Raw genomic sequence first — 20,037 nt, forward strand, 5'->3', positions numbered from 1 at the left:
TGTGTGTGTGCGTGCGCGCATGCCTGGGTATGGTGCAGGGTGTCCCTGGTTGTGTGTGTGTGAGTGTGTGCGCCAGCTGCGGGGTGTGTAAGCACATGTGTGTGTGTGTATGTGTGTGTACACCAGCCATGGGGTGTGTAAGCACGTGTGTGTGTGTGTGTATGTGTGTGTGTGCCAGCCACAGGGTGTGTAAGCATGTGTGTGTGTGTGTGCGTGCATGCCTGGGTATGGTGCAGGGTGTCCCTGGTCGTGTGTGTGTGCGTGCGTGCGCCAGCCCCGGGGTGTGTAAGCACGTGTGTGTGTGTGGGTGTGCATGCCTGGGTATGGTGCAGGGTGTCCCTGGTCATGTGTGTGTGCGTGTGCCAGCCCCACGGTGTGTAAGCACATGTGTGTGTGCGCGCACATGCCTGGGTATGGTGCAGGGTGTCCCTGGTGTGTGTGTGTGTGTGCCAGCCCCTGAGTGTGTAAGCACATGTGTGTGTGCATGCCTGGGTATGGTGCAGGGTGTCCCTGGTCATGTGTGTGCGTGCGCCAGCCTCTGAGTGTGTCAGCATGTGTGTGTGTGCATGCCTGGGTATGGTGCAGGGTGTCATTGGCTGGGGGGGGGCAGGTGCATGGTGCCAGCCCCTGAGTGTGTAAGCACGTGTGTGTGTGCTACCTGGGTATGGAGCAGGGTGTCCCTGGCCGTGTGTGTGTTGGTATGGCACTGTATGCACCAGCCCCTGAGTGTGTAAGCACGTGTGTGTGCATGCCTGGGTATGGTGCGGGGCATCCCTAGCCCCGTGTGTGTGTGTGTATGGCACCATATGCATACACACCAGCCCCCGAGTTGGTAAGCACATGTGTGTGCATGCTTGGGTATGGTGCAGGATGTCCCTGGCTGTGTGTGTGTGGGGGGGGGAGGGGCATGGCACCAGCCCTTGAGTGTGTAAGCATGTGTGTGCGCGCGCGCGCATTCCTGGGTATGGTGCAGGGTGTCCCTGGCCTCGTGTGTGTGTACTAATGCTAGCTGTGAGTGTGCCAGTGTCCTGTGTGCAGGCTGATGTCAGGGTGCCAGGGTGCCTTTCTCTTATCTTTCTAGCGCTGGGTGGCCCGCACTCCCCCACGCAGTTTTGCTGCAATGCCCCGGCCCTGCGTTTTTACACCGGCCCTCTTCTCTTACAGAGGAGCCGTGCCCCCTGGAGCTCCTGGCAGATTCGTGAATTCCTCATCTGGCGCCCGTGGCAGTGCTGCCTGGGAGGGTGGTGCCACTGGTGAATGGGGCAGAGAGGGGCTGGCATCTGGGAAAAAGGTTTGGGGGCATGGGGGGGCTCCCGGCTCCCTGGGCTTTAAGAGCAGAAGGGACCGCTCTGATTCTCGAGTCTGATGCCCGGAGCGCCACAGGGCTCCTGCACCCAGCCCTCAGCCTGGGGACCGGGGCAGTTCCCAGGGAGTGAGGCCCCGATGGGACTGGAGGCCTCCACCTGACAGAGGCCACCACGGCACTGCACAAGCTGTTCCCATGGCTCGCTCCCTGCCCGGCCGGAGAACTATGCCTGATTTCCCTCCTAGCTCTAGCTCCTAGCCACTGCCTCCTGATACTCCCTCCGGACATTTTTTGTCAAACACACCAGGCGCCGGGCGCAATCTGACATGAGGCAACGGGCATAAATCACCCTTCAGACAGGTTTGGTGAGCAGGCAGGAAAAGTCGCTGCTGGTGGGGATGGGTTAGTGGTGGGAGGGGAGGAGTATGCTGTCCTTGCTCCCCTTTGCCCCTTCCACCTCCATAGTGACAGGCAGGAGAGCCGCGAAACAGGACTAGAGCATTTTGGGCCTGTGCCCAAGGGCACAGTGACTGGATGCTTCTTATATCCTTGCCTCAGAGCGCCTGCCCACACCTGGAGCAGAAGAGACTGCAATCGCAGGCCGAGCTGATTGCTGGGAGTGACAGCCACCCACTAGGAGATGGGACGGACTGTTCCAGTCCTCCTTCATGTCAAGGGAAGCAGATTTCAATTGATTTCTGGAAATAATTTATAATGCAATAAGGAAAAAAAACCAGCTAATGTGATAAGGAAGCACAGGGAGGCCATAAAGCTGCCTGGCTAGAGATGGACGGCTGCAGCACTGCAAGTAGGCACAAATTGCCATTGATTTGATCATATGTCAACTAGCTGATTCTACCCAGGCTGCACCTTCTCTCCAGTACAGGCACAGGAGGGGATTCCTTCATCAGGCTTTCATCATGCTCTGCAGAGCCAGGGGCCAGAAAACCAATGGCAAGCAAATTACAGGAGTCTATGTCATAGGTCATTTTGAGGTCACTTTTGGATTCAGCGAGTTAGACTCACTAAACTGCTTCTCCTCCTTCCCCATCTGTGAACTGGGGAGAATGACAGTGACCTACTTTTGATTTATACTGCAGCAATGCCTAGAGGCCAATCATTATGGAGCCCTGTTGTACCAGGTGCTGTACAGACAAGACAGATGGATCAATAATGCCTCCCAACCACTTGTGAAATATTATTACTGTCTGTCTGTAGTAGAGGAGGGCATAGGATTGAGGAGCTCCCAACGGGGAGCCTACCTGGCTTCTGTACCAGTGCCTTCTGCACCCGAGGGCCTGTGCCCTCTTGCTCTACCAGCTGAATGACCCTTTACAGGAGCACATGGCACTTTGGATCTTGAGCAGCTTTGCAGGCTGTCCCAAAGGTGCTGACAATGAAAACAAACATAGGCTTGAATGGGGTTGACCTGGGACACTTGACTCGCACAGAGCACCTCCACGTCACAAAGCCAACTGGAGGCAAACTCCATCAGGGCTTCAGGCTGCCCTGCACAGCGCCTTGCAGCTCTGTCTAGTGAGTGAAGACAAAGCATTTTGAGCCCCTTGTCTAGGCCTGGTGACATAATGCAGCTTGTAGCCCTGTGCGAGTTGGCAACGATACGATGCGGCTTCGGATCCGGCCACTTCGGATAGCCACGACCCGATCCGGAGATCCGACCGGGTTTCCGCCTCGATCCAGCTGCAGCTTCGGAGCTGCCTTGGAAATCCGGCCATAGGGTATAATGGGGAATCAATTAAATATCTCTAACTTTGTTGTTTTTTGTCTGAGTTGAATGAAACTTGCAGGGATGGTGGCCTCTGCTGAGAGCATGAAATCTGCCAAGTTTCAAGAAGATCAGTGCAGGGGCTTGGGGGGAACTATACCCCAAATTCTTGGAAGCCAAACTCATGTCACGTCTAAGTGTTACAACACAGGGGGGTCAAAACCGGGAGGTAGCTCTTACTGAGGCTGCAAAGCTTGCCAGGTTTCAAGGAGATCGGTGCAGGTGTTTGGGGGGAACCGCCCCTCAAGCTGCGGACAAGCAAAACTCATGCCATGGGTGACCCTGTGTGCGCTAAGGCACAGCGGGGTGACAGCTGCAGGGACGGTGGCCCCTGCTGTGACGGCTGCCAGCTGTGGAGATCGGTGCAGGGGGCTCTGGGGCCCTGCACCCCTAGCTGCTGACAGGCAAAACTCTGTGCCAAGACTGTCTCTGTTTTTGGGCAGTTGATTGTCTGTATTGATTCTTTCCTCTCCTTAGCCTGGTATTGTAGGTGCTAATTGATGCTGGCTAAGTCGTTATGTAGTAGCTAGGTCTTGTGCATTGAGCTGGTCCCTGAGTCCCTGGTCCCTGAGTGAATCATGAGTGATTATTGGTAACTGGGAATACAGCAGCTCAGCAGCCAGGCCTGCAGCAGTGTCTCCCGTCCCTGCCCCAGGACAGACACAATCAGTCCCACAGCACCCATGGCACCAGTTTTGCTTGTCTGCAGTTTGAGGGGCAGCACCCCCTAAGCCTTTGCACCGATCGTCTTAGCTACCACCCCTGCAGTTTTGACCCGCCTGTGTTGTAACACATAAACGTGACAGGAGTTTTGCTTTCAAGAATTCCCCCCAAACCAGGCTTCATCCTCTCTGCAGAGTCTACCACCCCTGAAAATTTCATCCAAATCGGACAAAAACCAACGTTATAGATATTTTATTGTTTCCCCATTATACCCTATGGCCGGATCTCTGAGGCGGCTCCGAACCACTTCGGGAAGCCGAACGAGGCAGCGCTTCCACCCAGACATGCTGATTTGGGCCCGAAGCGTCCGAAGCTTCTCCGGGTCTGAAGCTCTGTCCGAAGCCTTGCACAGCCTTAGCAGCTTGTGTGGCTGGACCATGCTGAGTGGAGATCATGCCTGCCTCTGCCCCTAGGCTAGCGTTTTACTCTGACTGTCAAAGTAAGCATATTTTAGATTCACAGGTTTTGGGCTCAGCCCTGCCTGTGATGGGCCATCCCCCTCCCTGATGTGCCACCATGAAAAAGGTTTCTATCACCATGTTAGCCCAGCCATGCTATGGCTTGCATGTTTCCTAGTTATTTACTACCTACTTAAATGCCCACCTGGGTACATTCAAGGATCTGCAGAAGTGACCCACCAAAGATCAGTAATGAATGCACCACTGCAGGAATGTGATGCATGGCATAGCTGCCTTGTCTGGCATGTTAAGGAGAAGAGTGCACATCATTCTTTACCCTTCCAGCAAATATAAGGGAAGAGAAGAGGGGGCAGGGGTAAGCTGAGCAAGGAATCTGGGCTTTCCTATGTATCCAGTAACAATGAAGGGAAAACTGTCCTTTGTGCACCATACAAAATTAACCCATGGAACTAACTGATACAATACACTGGTGAGGCCAAGAATTTAGGAGTAGGAAGCCAAGAGGTTAGTCACTTGGGTCTCATCTATATGGACTTGTTGTGGGTTGCCAGACCTTCTGGCAGCAGAGGCAAGTGCCACTGCCAAATCACAAGCACATCCACAAGCTTCTGGAAGCTCCATGTGGCTCCAACGCAGGGTGCAAAAGGCACGCTGGAAAAGCACCCTCAGCTGATGAGGCCACTACAGCATGCAGAAGGCACAGGAGCATCCCCGCTGTCTTCTGCTAGCTGCTGGCTGGCAGGGGCGAAGGGACCCTGTGGGCAGAAAGGAGGGTTCTGCTGCAATGGAAGAGCTCTGAGTGCCCCACGCACCAAACTAGGTCTTAAGTGGATGAGAAAATGTATCAATACAGGAGACAGGGGCATACTCCAAAGGATTAAATGCCCTGTCTCTAGCACATAGGTCAACCCCTAACTGCAGGAGTTAAAGTGATGCTTCACTGAGGCTGCGGTGCTGTGGGAAGAGAACAGACATGCCCTGCGCCCAAACAGCCTAGCTTTTTGGAGTCTTTCCTGTCTGCCTCCAAGGGGCTTTCTGACTGAGCACATGCTGAGTGCATGTCCGGTGCAGGTGCGCATTTCATTCTGAGTCTTCTCCCTACCTGTGCCTCTGGGACCTGAGAGAGGACAGGATCAGTGTGGTTTTGAGGTCTCTGAGACGGTCTGCTGGGGAAGGGCTGGTTTCCTGTATCTCTGTGGAATTCATCATGGTAACTTATGTCACTTGTATGTCTCTGCTACATGCCTCGCAGAGCTAATGTAACCCCTGACAGAAGCAGAAAAGATACACACTTTCTGGTACCCTGGAGGTTTATGCCTTTGAAGCACTTTTAGTTCTTCTAACTGGATCTTAGGGTCCTTCGCACTGGGAAAAACCTGATGAGAAGGGACCACTGATGAAGAAAACCAGTGACTCTGCCTTTGGCTGCTACTGCAGGGATGTGGGTGGGAATCGGTGCTTTCCCCACCCTGGCTTCCTGGTGAGTGCCTGCCACCTTGTGATGTGATCCTGTCACGTCTCTCAAGGTAAGCTGGCTACAGCTGAATCTTTCCTAAGATGGGAAACCCCTCTCAAGAGTTGGTAGGGTGGAGTCAGCAGTGAATCAATATGTCACTATGGTACTCAGGACTCTGTGGCAGGAGGTAGTTTCTTGACATGAGTTAGATCAGGAAATGCAGCTCTGGCTGGCTGCTGCACTGCCTACAATAGGGGCATTGTCCAGGTCTCCCGTGCCAATTAATTGCATTCACACCCCTCCCTCCCCTGCTTGCTCATGTGGCATCATCTTTTCTCTTTCTGGCTTAAACTCTTAAGAGCTGAAACCTATTTCACTTTCATGCACCTAAGTCACACTTACATCACTATGTAACAGCAATTTTGGGCACTTGGGCATAGCTTGCACTTTTCTACTGAGTATGCTCAACAAGCTGCACACCAGGCCTGTAGGCATTATGGGGAATAGCATTGCTTGAGACGCATGTAACATCAGGTAAGCCCCAAAACTTTAGTTGCAGGAAACCCATGAATAGCTGCTGAAGGAGAAAGACCCTCCTTCCTGCCTTTCAGGACAATAGTTAGGGGGTGGGACACCTGGGGTCGAGACCGCCCTTACTCAGCAGGGGCAGGTGGGCATCCAGGGTAACAACAACTTCTAGCTGCCAGTACCACCAGCATGGCCCAGTGCTGGCTATTTTCCACCCTCCCTCTCCCTCAAGTCAGTGCCCACGGCGGCTGCCCGGGTCACCCCACCTTAGTTCCAAGGCTATTACCCAGGGGAAGGTTTTGAACCTACATCTCCTACTTTTCTGTGAAGTGCTGTAACCACCAGGCCATGGCTAGGCATTGCCCAGTGTGCTCTCCAGCCTTCCTTGTGAATCTGGCCTACTGGACAGCCAGGCAAGGAAAGATAAGGAGTGTCAGGAGGAAAAAAGAAAGCCAGTGGGAGGGTGGGCAGTGAGGTGGATGCTTCCCTCACAGAGTGGGGGTCCTGGATTCGAGGACAGAAACTATCCTACTGCTGTTCTAACCACTGGCTTCCTTCTTGCTGAAGGTCATACAGTCCTTAGATCCATGTGGATCTAGGCAGGATTTGTTCAACTTTCCTGTTGTATTTAGGGACCTCAAATGGACCTAAACTCTGTGGAAACCCATTTTATGCCAAATGCCTGACTTCCACCTGGGGGGAGCCTGGATCCACCCAAAGGCTTTCTGTGCCAGACACAACCCACAGACTTTAACTCACAGTGCTCTGATCTAGTAATTAGGCTATGCTTCCCTTCCCAGAGATGCATACAGAACTGCAGCACTGCGACTCCAAAGCCCTGATTTTAAGTAGCAGATCATACTCCCCTCCCACAGTCAGGAGTAGGACCCAGGACATCTCTCCCCTGCCACCCAGCTCTGATCGCTGGCACTTCTCACCCCTCTGAGCTCTAATATGCAATGCACACCACTGTGTGCATTGGAAACCAGCTGCTGCATGGTAATTGATTTTCCAGGGCAGGTGGTGATGAATGCCAACGCAGAGAGGAGGTGAGGAAGGCTGGAAGATGGGGGTGGGGGCACTCATTGAGCAGTAAGACATGGTCCTTACAGGGGCAGCCTCCTGACTCATTGCACAGCAAATGATGTGGTCATTAGGCACACAAGGCAGCACCTGCTCTGCTGAAGGGGGACATTTCCTAATTAGAAAATACCAGAAATAGATTTTATTTTCCCCACTGAGCAGGAAATCAGTAGTGAAGCCTCACCAGTCTTGGCTCCAATTCTGGCAGGGCTGCCCTGACAGCTTCCCAAGGATGCCTTCTGTCTCAGGGATGGCTGGAGGAAAAATTGCTGTCCTGCCAGGGGATGCCTGCTTTCCCTTGTCTCAGAGACTTCTGCTGGACAGGGATGCACCCACCCACCCATGCAGCAGCTTGGGAAAGTATTTTCCCCAGAGTAAATCATTGCCTAATGGCCCTTCTAAGAGCTGCTTGCCCCTTGCTCTGAGGCTTCTGGCTACTGGACTGAATGGTCATGGGTTTTGATCTGCTCTGGCAATGCCTGTTGTGCTGTAGGCATTTTAGGCTGCACCTGATTCTTTACAGCTCTCCTAAAACTTGCTTCCACCCTTCTCAGCTCAGCTGTCCTCATTAAGCCATGTTTGGGATGGCACCAGGTACATGACACCAGGGGACTTCCCTCATTCCAACCCAGAGCACAGAGTGCTAAGACCATACAAGAAAACCAGAGGCTGTGAGATTTGGACTTGTGGGAAATTCAGCCAAGCTGTAGCTGGGTTGGGGTTTGAAAGCTAGGCTCTTACTTAATTCTTTGAGTGCATGCTAGCTCACACATGCACAACCTATATGCACACCCATTGAGGGAAGCAAATGGGTCACATACCCGTGCACAGGGTTTCCCACTCAAGGACTCCTGGGTTCACACCTGACATACAGGACACTAAGCAGAAGCAGAAAATTGACAAAGCCTTCTTTTCCACCAGAAGCAAGAAGTTTGCACAGCAGCATACCCGGGGGGGAGGGGGGCAGACAGCAAGGGGTAAAGGCCAGAGCATCTGTGCACTACTCAGATCCTCACAGCAAGCTGGAGCCCTTCCATTGCTGAGGGAGGAGAGGCACAGGAACACCTCCGCAGCAATTCTGTCAGCATCACTGTCTCCCCAGAGCAGACCAGGTGCCTGTTGGAGGGCCTTCTGCTTGCTGTGAGGATCTGGGTAGTGCACTGCTGTGTTGGTCTTGCCCCTTTGTTGCCTAGCCTCTTCAAGCTAGCTGGCTACTTATCCCACAGTGGAATGGGAAACACCTGCTCTAGGTGATCTTTCCTACAGCTTGAGGTACAATAAGCCCAACCAGGGCACAGGGTCCCTGGGCAGGTCCTGAACTCCATTTTTGCCACTCAGCCCTTGGAAGGAAGATGGCTTCATAGGTCTGGTGCTGGGCTAAAGCCTTTAAGCACTCTTGGGATAGAGCTTGCCATAGCACAGTCCAGACAAGCCTTGGGATGCTGTCCCAAATGACAGGCCCAGGACACCAGACCTATGGGGTACAGGGAGGAGCTGAACAGGCTCAGCTGTGAACATGACCTACTTGTTCCATGAGAAGGGGAAAGAGTGAAGGCAAATCCTCGTTGGGAGCTCAGTGATCAAATCATCCAGCCCTCAGCACACTCACATTCAGCCCATCTTCCATACATGCTCACATTCAGCCCAGCCCCATTACAACCTTACACTCATGTCCTTTGCTCCTACGCCTCCCTTATGACATTCCTTCTTCGGTCAGTGCTGGCCCAGGACTCACCAGTGCTTCTTGCGGGCCAGAACTTTGCTGGTCTCTCTATCAGCTCTCACAGCTTGTCCTAAGTGTTACTTCTGGTTTCCTTCTCTATACACCTTTGTCCTGCCATGACCCCTGGGCTCAACCTCAGAAGGACTTCAGCACTTCCCCCCAGCTTTAGGTCATGTTCCAGTTAAGAGTCAGCCCCATCCATTTGTTTGGCATTCCAATAATCTCATTTGATGTCTTATTTCATTTTTGGCACCCAGCTATATGGATGATCCTCTTTCTACCAGCAAAGGACTGCTGGAGGTGGGATAACCATCACTAAGATCTTCCATTTGCCAGTACCCAGTCCTCTTTCCTTGGTGTGCTGTTGCATTTCCATGGTCCACCGTAACAGACAAGCCATGTGAGCGCACAAGTGTGTATGCACACAGACGTATGCATGTACTGGTGACTAAATACATGAGCATTGTGTAAGTACGTGTGAAAATGCAGTCATATTTGGGAGGTTTTGCCTACATGCATGTGTGAGCATGTGAGTACTATGTGGGCATGAGCATATATACACCCGTGCACAAATGAGTGTGAGTGATGTCTCACGTGGTTCCACTGCTGGCTGACCGAAAGGACAGGGAACCTCCTGCTGTGAAACTCTGCACTTCCTGAGTGTGGCACTTTTTGGACAGTGCCACAAGTGTGTGGCTCAAGAGTAACATCACCTTTTTCTTTCTTCCTTCCCCGTCTGATCCATTGGGATAGCAAACCAAAGAGAAAAGTGCAGCCAGGCAGCATCTGAGGACCCCAGGCAAACTCAGGGTGAGATTACACATTAGGGTTAGCAGGTGCTAATTCCAAGGAATGTTATTCTGCGTTAAGGTTAACTGGTGCTACATGTTTGGGGCTAAAACCCTCTCTAATGTGCACTGCTCAGACCTGCTGCTAAAGGGCTGGAGAGCATGGGCATGGCTCGGGACTGCAAGTCTGCTCCATGCCTGCCCTGCTTGTTCTCTCTCTAGCCACAGTATAGACCACACAGGAGAGGGGATGCTGCTCCCCATCATGTCTCTTGGATTGCCTCTCCACATCACCCCACTGTCCCCAAGGGCCCCCAGGTCCTCCCTCCACCCTGTGATCAGCCCCTCCACCCCCAATCACTGCCCTGATATCCCAATCAGCCTGAGAGCAGTGCCAGTAGCAGCAGCAGAAGGGGAGGGAGAGGTTCCCTGTCCCTGCCTGCTTCTAGGCTCCCTGCAGCCTGTGCCACCTCTGTGCATCTAGATCCAACCTGTACCAGATCCCACAGTTGCCTGGCAGCTCCTTACTCCTCTCCCCTGCCCCCCATCCTTCTTGCCTGCTTTCCCTTGAGCTGCAGGACCTGGTTGGGGCTGGATCTTGATGTGCAGGGGCAGTGTGGTCTGTAGAGACTCTGGGAGCAGGAAGGGAGGGGGAATCCTCCACTGGCCCCTCTGCCACTCTTGGGCTGATCAGGACAGCAGGGCTGTGATCTGGGTGTGAAGGGGCTGATGGGTGTGGGGGGCTGAGAGGGCAAATGGAGTGGCAAGGGAGCAATTTGGGATGGGAGGGGGTGATTTGAAGGTCAGAGGGGCAATTTGGGGGTCAGAGGGAGCAGCCGCTCAGCAGCTTCCTAACCACCCACTCCCTGCTTCCTCCTCCATCTTTCCCCTTCCAGTCCTGACCCCCTCACCCCTTCCCCATGCCCCCCTCCCCTTGGTTTCACCCTTTTTCCTTCTCTCCCGCTCATGCTCTCCCCACCCACTTGATGCCAAGCTGTTCCCAGCTGTCAGTCCAGGGCTGTAGAGTGCTGAATGATAGCTAGTCCACCTGGCAGTACCTCCTGGGATACCAGAGGACTGCAAATCGGTGGTTTTCTCTCAGGTGAACACCAAGAAGTTAATGCAAACTAGGTAGCACAGCTCAAAGATAATCCCCACCTGAAGTGCTATAATTTTAAGATGCCTTAGCACTTGTTAATGCATCTTAAAGTGTGATCATTCAAGTTTTAAGTGCTCTTAACATAATCTAATTGTAATACATAATCTTAGCCTCACAGGGCCCTCAGCATACAGCACGGCATGTGAGCCCATGGAATGAAAGCCAGCCTGCAGGAGCCTGGCAGAGGCAGGACACAGCAGAGACAATACAATCGCACTCTGAGTGCTTTTGCCTCCAACCTTCTCCCAGAGACGAGTCTTGGTTTTGGGCAAGATCCTAAGGTGAGGGATTGGTATCATGGGCCACCCTCCTTTGTCAGGGTTGGTCTATCTGGAGACCAGGAGGGGGCTTACTTGGAACAGCCCTCTAGCTTTCTCCTCCTACTATTGCAGTGCATCAGCTGCTTGCTCTTCTCTGCCCACATGCGGACACTGTGCCAGTGCTGTTGCATGCTACTGTGAGTCCGCAACCCTGCTGGCTGGGAATGAAGCAAGGTAGGAGCGGTGTCATTTGCTATTCACAGAGCATTCAGCAATCTAAAGCAACTCCTCAGGCACAGCTGGGTCCCAAATATCTGTTTGTTAACCACATGCAGCAAGACCAGCCTCCACTACACAGACCTTGTTGATCCAGCTGCTCTCTCACAGCTTCACCAGCACAGAATACAGTGAGTCACCCTTGAAGGCTCAGAAACTATTTAAAGTGGCAGTCTCAGGAACAGGTCCAATGCCACCTATTAAGCACCTAAGTGGACTTAGATGTCTAAGTGCAATCCTATTCCACCTGCTTGAGTCCCTGAAGAACAGTTGAAGCAAAAGGTGGGCAGGCCCTTCTGCTCGCTGCTTGTTGTGACTTAGTCTTAAGGTTATATAATAGTATGTTATAGAAGTAGGCATGTTAATGCTTCTAGCTTTCCTGCATTCTCCCTTTATGGTTGACCCTGCTTTCATCCAGCATCCACAATGTTCTAAGGCCACAGGTGGTTGACTCAGGTCAAGTCAGAGGCAGATTGGCGCAGGACCTTGCTGCTGCTTTTCCCAGTGCCAGCATGGGAAAAACAGCTGCTGCCAAAGACCCCCAAATGCTGCTGCAGCCCCATGTCTGCAGGATGGATCAGAGAGCTCCACAGGCCAGATCCAGCCTGTGGGCCATAGGTTGCCAGTCCCTGCTCTAGTCTCTGGGCCAGTTCATTGACCATCACTTTTCTCATGCAGTGCCTGGATTTCAAAGTTGTGATGCAGGCAAACTGGATGCTAGTCCTTGCCAGGGCATATCCAAAACCTGCTATGACAGTGCTATGAAATAAGGTGATAGGATGGTGCCATGACATTATATAACAGCTTTCTTAGGAAAAATCCTTCCCATGTCAGTTCTGCTCTTTACAAGAGACGCAGATGTTGAAAATGCACCTGGCTGGGATCCCTGGGACAGCTGCACCAGCATTTGGGCCTCTAGTAATTAGCCTTTCACCTTTCGCGTGTTTCACCCAAGAATATCAAATTGCTTGGCAGACATTAATGAAGGAGGCCTCCCAGCCCCTACGAGGACTGGATACATTAATAGTTCTAATTATTGTCACGTAGACACTCACAGGATGAATGTCTCCCTGAAGGATGTGTAGGGACGAGTGCTCTGTAGTGCAGGATGCCTACACCTACATCCAGACCAGGAGTTGGGGTGACCTCCAGTGGCGACACCAGCAGCACAGACAGGGAGCACTGCATTAGTGAGCTCCCAGAATCAGCCTGCATCTCCCAGCTTCAATTAAGTATCTGATCTGTATTTATTACAATAACTAGGCACTGTCTTTTCTCTGCCCTGGGGGACATCGCACAAAGCAGGGATTTAAAGTAGCCCTAATAAAATCCCAGTCCCTAAAAATCATTGTAGGTGTAATGAATCCATTTCCACACTGTTCTAGAATTTCTTAGCATGCTAATGGGAGTGAAACCCTGCTACAACAAGGATTTCATGTTTCATTCCCCACTCATCCAGTACAATCCCATGGTGCTTTACAACCCTGTATCTGTGACTTTCAAAGCTACAGAGAATGATTCACCTTCAGCCACTCCTGGAACGCTGCCACTTCTGGGGGGGAACATGTACAATGCTGCTTGTGGGCTTTGAATCTGGGAGTTCTGCATCTACAATGTGCTGCTAGTGTTTGAGATAAAGGCCTAGCTGGTCTGTTTAGTAGCCATCTCCCAGAAGTGAGCTCTAACCATTAGCAGTGACAGGGATCTGAGTTACACATAGCCTCTACCTAGCCCATTATTCTTCTGCATTTACCCAGATGCTTCCCAGTGTCCCATGTCACAAGTTGCCATTCTAGGGCAGCTCCCCTGGGAGCCGGTCCTAGCTACCGGGGCGCCTTTATGGTAACCTCCAGTGGGAAACAGTGCAGACTTGTGGCCATTCTAGACCCTTTTTGAAGCAAGCGTAAAAAACTTCTGCATTCCCTGCTTGATTCATTAGAAGCCTAAATCTCTTCAGCTGCGTCTTCCCTGAAAGACTCTATGGGTGACTGGACGTCCAGTACAGAGGATGATGATGATTATTGTAGTGTCTAGGAACTTCGGTATTAGAACCATGGCTCAGCACCCCAGGCGGATGACACATGTTTAACTGAGAGGGGAATTAATTGTTATTGCCATTGTTCACATTCTTTTAAACACACTTATTTACCTCAAGTGCCCAAGCAACACTTGGAAAAACAGAAGTTTGAGTTTAAGATCTAACATCCCTGCTTCTTTGAGTAAGGGCTGCAGAAGTTCCTTAACAGGCTGGAGTGCCTGGGGAGCTCAGGGAAAACCTCTCTCTTCAGTTTTTTAAACCTTTGCTTTACATGTCCTCAAAACACAATGGTAAGCCATGCACAGGACTCCAGCTGCACCTGACAGCAGGAAGATGAGTGACGGGGCATTGCTCTTAATTTTGTAGGGTTCCCACATACACATTCACAAAGTCACAGAAATGTAGAGATCCTCTAGTCCAGTGCTCTCCAACCTTTTTAAGTAGGAGATCACCTTTGGCGTTTAAAAGCAACCCAAGATCTACCATGCGCCGCTGCCCCCCTTCCTCCCCCCCCATTCCCCCAGCAGGTAAGTCTATGGGGAGGGATGCAGGGGTACAAATTGAGGCAGAAAAAATTATTTGGGGGCGTGCCTCCCCAGCAGGTAAGTCCCACCCAGCTGGGGCCCTACTCAACTTATCCCACGAGGGCCTTGATCTAGCCTCTGCCCCCTGCCCCCCACGGACTGACCTAATGGGCTGGGGCTCACGTGTGCATGCACACAGGCACTCAGCCCCCCACCCCAGCCTCGGATTGACTCCAAGAGGCTCTGAGATCTACCGCAAGAGGCTCTGAGATTTACCAGTGGATCGAGATCCACTGGTTGGTGACCGCTGCTCTAGTCCCATCCCTGCACTGAGACAGGCTTAAACCATCCCTGACTGATGTTTGTTTGATCTGTTCTGAAAAACCTCCAACAGAAGAGGTTCCACAACTGTCCTGGGCTTCCTGTGCCAGGGCTTCCCTGCCCTTATCACCCCTGTGCCCAAGATGGGCATTTGCAAAATGAAAGCAAATGCATAAATATATCTCCCATTGTTCAGTTCCAACTCACAGCTGGCTGTTGTGGTTAGTTAGCAACATCATGTAGTGTCTGTAAAAGGACCTAGGATCCTTCACAATGGAAAAATCGCAACACAGTCATGATTTATAGATCTCACAGCACTTAACAAAGGGGGAGGTTCAATTATCTCCATGGAGACAGGGGGAGGCTGAGCACAGAAAGACACACAAGGTCATACAGGGCATCTCCAGCAGAGGTGGGAGTAGACCCTGGCCTCTGTACACCCAGGCCAGTGCTCTACCTAGTGGGCCACGCTGCACTAGAGGATGCCCGTCAGTCAGCACTGTTCCAGTCTACGGAAGAGCGGTGGGATCTTCATCTAATAAGCAGTTCTGTACCACCCGCCAGCAAAAATCTGAGGGGAACAAGGGCTCTCTCACTCTGTGCACAGGCAATGCTCAGGACCTTTGAGGTCTCTGGGAGCAAGGCAAGGTTTTCTGGTATGCCCCAGGAGCAGATTTGGCTGTCTGTCTTCTTGCAAAATGTTTCTCCCAGGCTGGGGCGTGGAAAAGGGCCCTTATACCAAAATCCATGGAGCATCACTGCTTTGGGGAGCAGCCAGTTCCATGATTAGGGATACAGTACAGGGACTTCGTGGCCAACAGCATTCCTGTGTTACAGCTTGCCTCTCCGAGCCTCAAACAGCAGAACATGTGAAATGAATATCCTGTCCCATCCCCCTGCAGTGCTGGGATGGAGTTTACCAGGAAATCAGAGCGACATTGTTGCAAGTAATTGAGTGCTTTTCCAGAGATAGTCTTCAGGCCTCACTGCTTTAGCTATTTCTTAAATGGATGAGCTAATTAACTTAACTAATTGCTCCCAAGAAGTAATATTTTGCTATCACATGCCCCAGAAGCATGTTCTCTTTTCCAGCATCTGCAGGTCTGTTTCCTCAGTGGACAGCTCTTCATCCTGGGCCCACTTCCCTTTGAGGTAAGTCTTGGTGCCTGCCCAGTGCAACCACGGCGAGGTCATTCTAGCATGGCTTTCTGACCTGAGCTCACACAATCTTTGAGCTTGCTTACTTGTGTATGCAAATAAAGGTCCCAATTTGTCCAGGTGTCAGATGGAAACAAGTTGGACTGCATGCCCAAGAGACCCCCAATGCTTTCCCACACGAGGCCAGGCATTTGTGACTCAGTTCCACCAACACTGAAGGCAAGTTCTGGCCTGATGCGTCTTTGTTTGGCTCTGTTTCCCACAGCTCTAAATTGCTCTTGGAGGCAAGAGAGAGGTAAGATAGCGGTGAGACTCATCTCAATGGGCATGAAGCCATGTTGCCTGGTGCCACTTAATTATTGCAGTCTCCCAGGCAGCTCCAGAAATGACTGGTTCCTGGATCTCTGTATCATCAAGTAGGGGTGTATGGTCTAGCATGTACCAATGCCTCAACAGATCTCAGTGGCTGCTGAATTTTCCAAGACCCCATGTATCCTTTCAGCTGGATTTCACCCAGCAGGAGTCTCTGAGGGGAGAGCCCTTCCTTTTACAATAATGATGGCCACACATCACTGTTTGTCACCAAGGCTCAGATCTTCAATGCTATTTAAGCTTCTAACTCCTACCACAACCAAAAGAAGTTAGGCTCCTTTGTGGCTCTGAGCCTAACTGGTCTCTCTCCCATGGCAGTGGCCCAGTGGAGTGCCACCAACACACATTGCAGATGGCTTAACAAAAGGCTCCACAGAGGAGAGCTGAGGCATAGCAGTGGTAGAGGTACTTTTACCCATTTCCACCTGTTCTACTTGCATGGGCTCTGCTTTCACTAGGTGCTACCTGTATCTGTAGGGAGAGAGTTCTCCAAGCCTGGTGATCTGCACTGTAGTTTACCACTGACACAATAACCACATGTCATTACCCCACTGATTATAAGAGGCCTATGCCTGTGCCCACCCAACCCCGTGCACAGCTGGAATAACTCCTGCGTTTTCCAACAGGGGTAAGTACAAGGGAAATCTGGCCCAAAACACTGGTCCTGCCAAAGTTGGAAGAACTCAAAACACAACACTCATGACAAGTGGAGCTGGATCCCTCCACAGCATGCCAACACCAAAGGGGAGGAGGAATGGGTCAGAGTGATCCAAGAAGCTGCCACTAGGAGACATGTGATGAGGAGGCAGTGAGGCTGAGTAAGGGGGAAATGCAGCTGAATTTCAAGCAAGGCCTGCTGGCAGTCTCCCACAGGAAGTCTTGGGTCTTTTAAGGACAGACATGCAAAGCCCTGGAGAATAAACCAAAGGAATCATGTGCTTAGCCTGTTCCACCTCCTCTTCTCATTAGAGAGGCTGTAGGAGAGGCAAGAGACTGAGGTAATAGCAGGGGACTGCCATGGGGTGTATGTGCTGCTAAACCAGCATCTTCCTGTGTGCTTGATCATGCCACTCCTAGGACCCGCAGGTCTAACTCTCAGTCTGTCTTGGCCTCAGCTCCCAATCTCTAAAGCAGACCAATGGCACTTCCCTACCTCCCAGGACATTGAGGGGCTGCCCACATTAATGACTGTACTAAAACAGCTCAGGGATGGTGACCCCCCAGTCTTATCCAGTACTCTTCTTCTATCCCACCTCCAACAGTAGCAACCCTACACTTTCCCCTCCCCTGGCACTTTGTATGCAAGGATCTCAAAGCACTTGATTAAGGAAGAAGTATGCCGCCATCCCTTGTGGAGGCAGGCACAGATGATTAGCCTGAGTCCAAAGCATGAAGAGGCCACATAACTATCTAGTTTGACCAGAGAATAGAGCATGACAGAAAGATGAATCAGAGTCAGGACTGGTCCCCAGACCTGCTGGCTTCCTGACCTGGGCCTAACAAAGGCCACTTTGTCTGAGCCGTCTAGGTCTAAAAATAACTATAATTAACCAAAAGGATATGATGTCTCTAGCCTGGCTCTCTAGTTCGTTCAGCTGAGGGCCAGGAAAGCAATTTGCCATAAACCTTGGGAACTGCACTAAGATGTGTGTATCAGAATGGAAGCTCAGTCTAATTAAACAGGAAACTGGCAGGCAGTTTCCTGATTTACACAAGAGGCCTTCTGTTAATGACCAGGTGATTCTAGCTCACCATCATGAGGATCAAAGCTCCCACCATTTTATTCCATGACAGTAGAGCTTCCCCTGGTCACTGCATGGCTGCGCTGCACTGACCATGGGGATCCCTGGCCCTGACTACAGCCTCCATCCAGTGGCAACACACAGTGGATGCACGGGGTTGCATGTGCACCACCTGAGAGTGCTGGTGCACCCCCTGACAGCAGCATCCCCAGCTTAGGCCATGGTGGGGTGGGCAAGCGAAAGCGCTGTTTCCCCCCCTCAGAGCACCAGCTGGGGAGTGGGGGCACCAGGAGAAGCAATCCCCTCGGCCCCCTCACAGCTGATTGTGTCAGCGACCCACACCCCCCAACTGCTGACTGGCCACTGGGGTGTGTGTGTGTGGGGGGGGCAAGTGCCCCCCTCCCCCAACTCAGGAAACACCAGTCATCCATGCCTCCATCTACACTGGCTCTGGATTTGTTTGCTTAGGATAATTTTCCACTTATTTTGCTCCAGTAGGAATTGCAGCCGCCAACTCTATCATCATCACCACAAACTACCCCTATGGTCTTAAGTGGTCCCTCTATACAGGGATAAAAGACTTTAAGCTTAACTACCTGTACAGAGCATATTTGAAATTAATTTCCCATGAACCCCAGTGCCAGAAACCTCACAGATTCCCATTAAGTTTCAGCATTCCCAATCAGGAAACAGAAATAATACCAGGTGATTTAAGTGGCCAAACAGCATTGAGTGATGCAGTTAGAATCTCAAAGGCTAAGCAAAGGTTGGCAAACCAGAGCCTAAAATAAATTCACCAGCATTTTAAGTCAAACAGTTCTGACTAGCAAATCTACTCCAGGGTATCACACTTTGCTCCAGGCTGACACACTAGCACAAGAAAAAGGGACAAAATCTGTCCAATTAAATATTGTTTGTGTAGTGAACATAGCACCTACCAGCCGCAAGCAAGGACAGGGTGCACTGTGCTTGCTGTTGTACAATAACACTCCTTGTCTCCTGGGCAGCTTACAACTGTGATGGACAGAGAGGAGGGGAAGCGAAGGCACAAGGGGCATTTTTATATGCACTGTAGGACATGGCTCTGAGTGCTTTAATTAGCAAGCCATGCTAATTAAAAGTGCCCATGCATCACGTGTATCAGCACCACTGCATGTCCCTGAGACAGGGCACTTTGAACTACAGCTCATCAAATGTGCTTTATCTCGAAGTGCCCCACCACAATCTTTTCAGCACAGAGATGCATGACGATGCTGATACATATGATGTGGAAGGCTGCCGAAGCTCATCAATTTTTGTGCACCAGCAGACTTGATTAATCTGCTTTGACGTGCTGGATTTCCAGTGCATTGGAGCAGGCTCCATGTATGTGTACAGGAGCTCAAGGAGAAGTTGAGACTTACTCCTAGTCATGCGGCAGCTCAGTGGCAGAACCAGGTCCCAGATGCATTATGTTCTGGGATCTAATGAATAGGCTGCTGTTAACATCGAATGTTTTGGCACCATACTGCCATGTATCTCCTCACAGGTCTGCGCAATCCCTGGTTCAAGGATCAAGAAATGTGCTCGCTGTGCCCTGATGCTTCATCACTTAGCGACCTTCATTATCACACCTGAGCCCTGTAGAGCTTCAAAGGAAGCCAAATGTATTTTTAATTAAATTCAGGAGATTTTAAAAAATAGCAAGGGTGCTGCCTGGAGGTTTTAGGAACTATGCTTTCAATTATGAATGGCGCTTTAATGAGGCCTCAGTGCCATAATGAGATCCGGGCAGGTGGGGGCTGGGCATGCTTGTCTTGGTAAAGCACCAAGGAGGCAGTAGCATTCCTCCCACACCACTCCACCCTCTTGTGAGGAGGTCAAAGCAATGGCAGGGCCAACACTTAGACTAAGACAGAAGGGGTGAATGGACTCACCAGGCGTTTCCAGCGCCGTTCCAGATCTTAAGCTATAATTGAAAACAATTTAAAGACAAAGTTAGAATTCTTTCTGCTCTAGCTCCCAGCTCACCAGGTTAAAGCAGATCAAGTAGCACAATTATAGCAGCACCCGGTGCATCGTCAGCCTGACTGAGCACAGGATGGACAGCAGTAAGGGCACATTTGAGTGGGCTGGTGTCCAATGCACAGAGTGTACATATACAGCTCATACTATGAAAATACCCAGGATTTTGCTCCATTGGTCCTCTTCATTGGAGAGAAGTGACTCTGGACCTATGAGCCTGCAAAGCCAAAGCAGGGACCCTCACTAATGTTCACAAATGCTTGTATCAGGGGCTGTTTGTGGAAAAAGTGCCCACCAGCACAAAGGACAGGTCCCCAGTGGAGCCAGGGTGACAAACTTGCCCAGAACATGAAAACTGAACTTACTCACTA

General features: G+C 51.3%; 1 protein-coding gene across 1 annotated transcript in view; it reads right to left on the minus strand.

Moving 5' to 3' along the window:
- The window catches only part of SYT2 (synaptotagmin 2), a 139,236-nt gene extending 119,624 nt beyond the window's left edge, over positions 1-19,612 (minus strand). Inside the window, exon 1 of the mRNA XM_019513820.1 lies at positions 19,579-19,612. The gene's annotated coding sequence lies outside the window, so the exon portion shown is untranslated. The remainder of the gene's footprint in view (positions 1-19,578) is intronic.
- Between the last annotated feature and the right edge of the window lie 425 nt (positions 19,613-20,037).

This window comes from Gavialis gangeticus, unplaced genomic scaffold (assembly GCF_001723915.1).
Source record: "Gavialis gangeticus isolate Ggan-Ray unplaced genomic scaffold, GavGan_comp1, whole genome shotgun sequence".
Taxonomy (NCBI): Eukaryota; Metazoa; Chordata; order Crocodylia; family Gavialidae; genus Gavialis; species Gavialis gangeticus.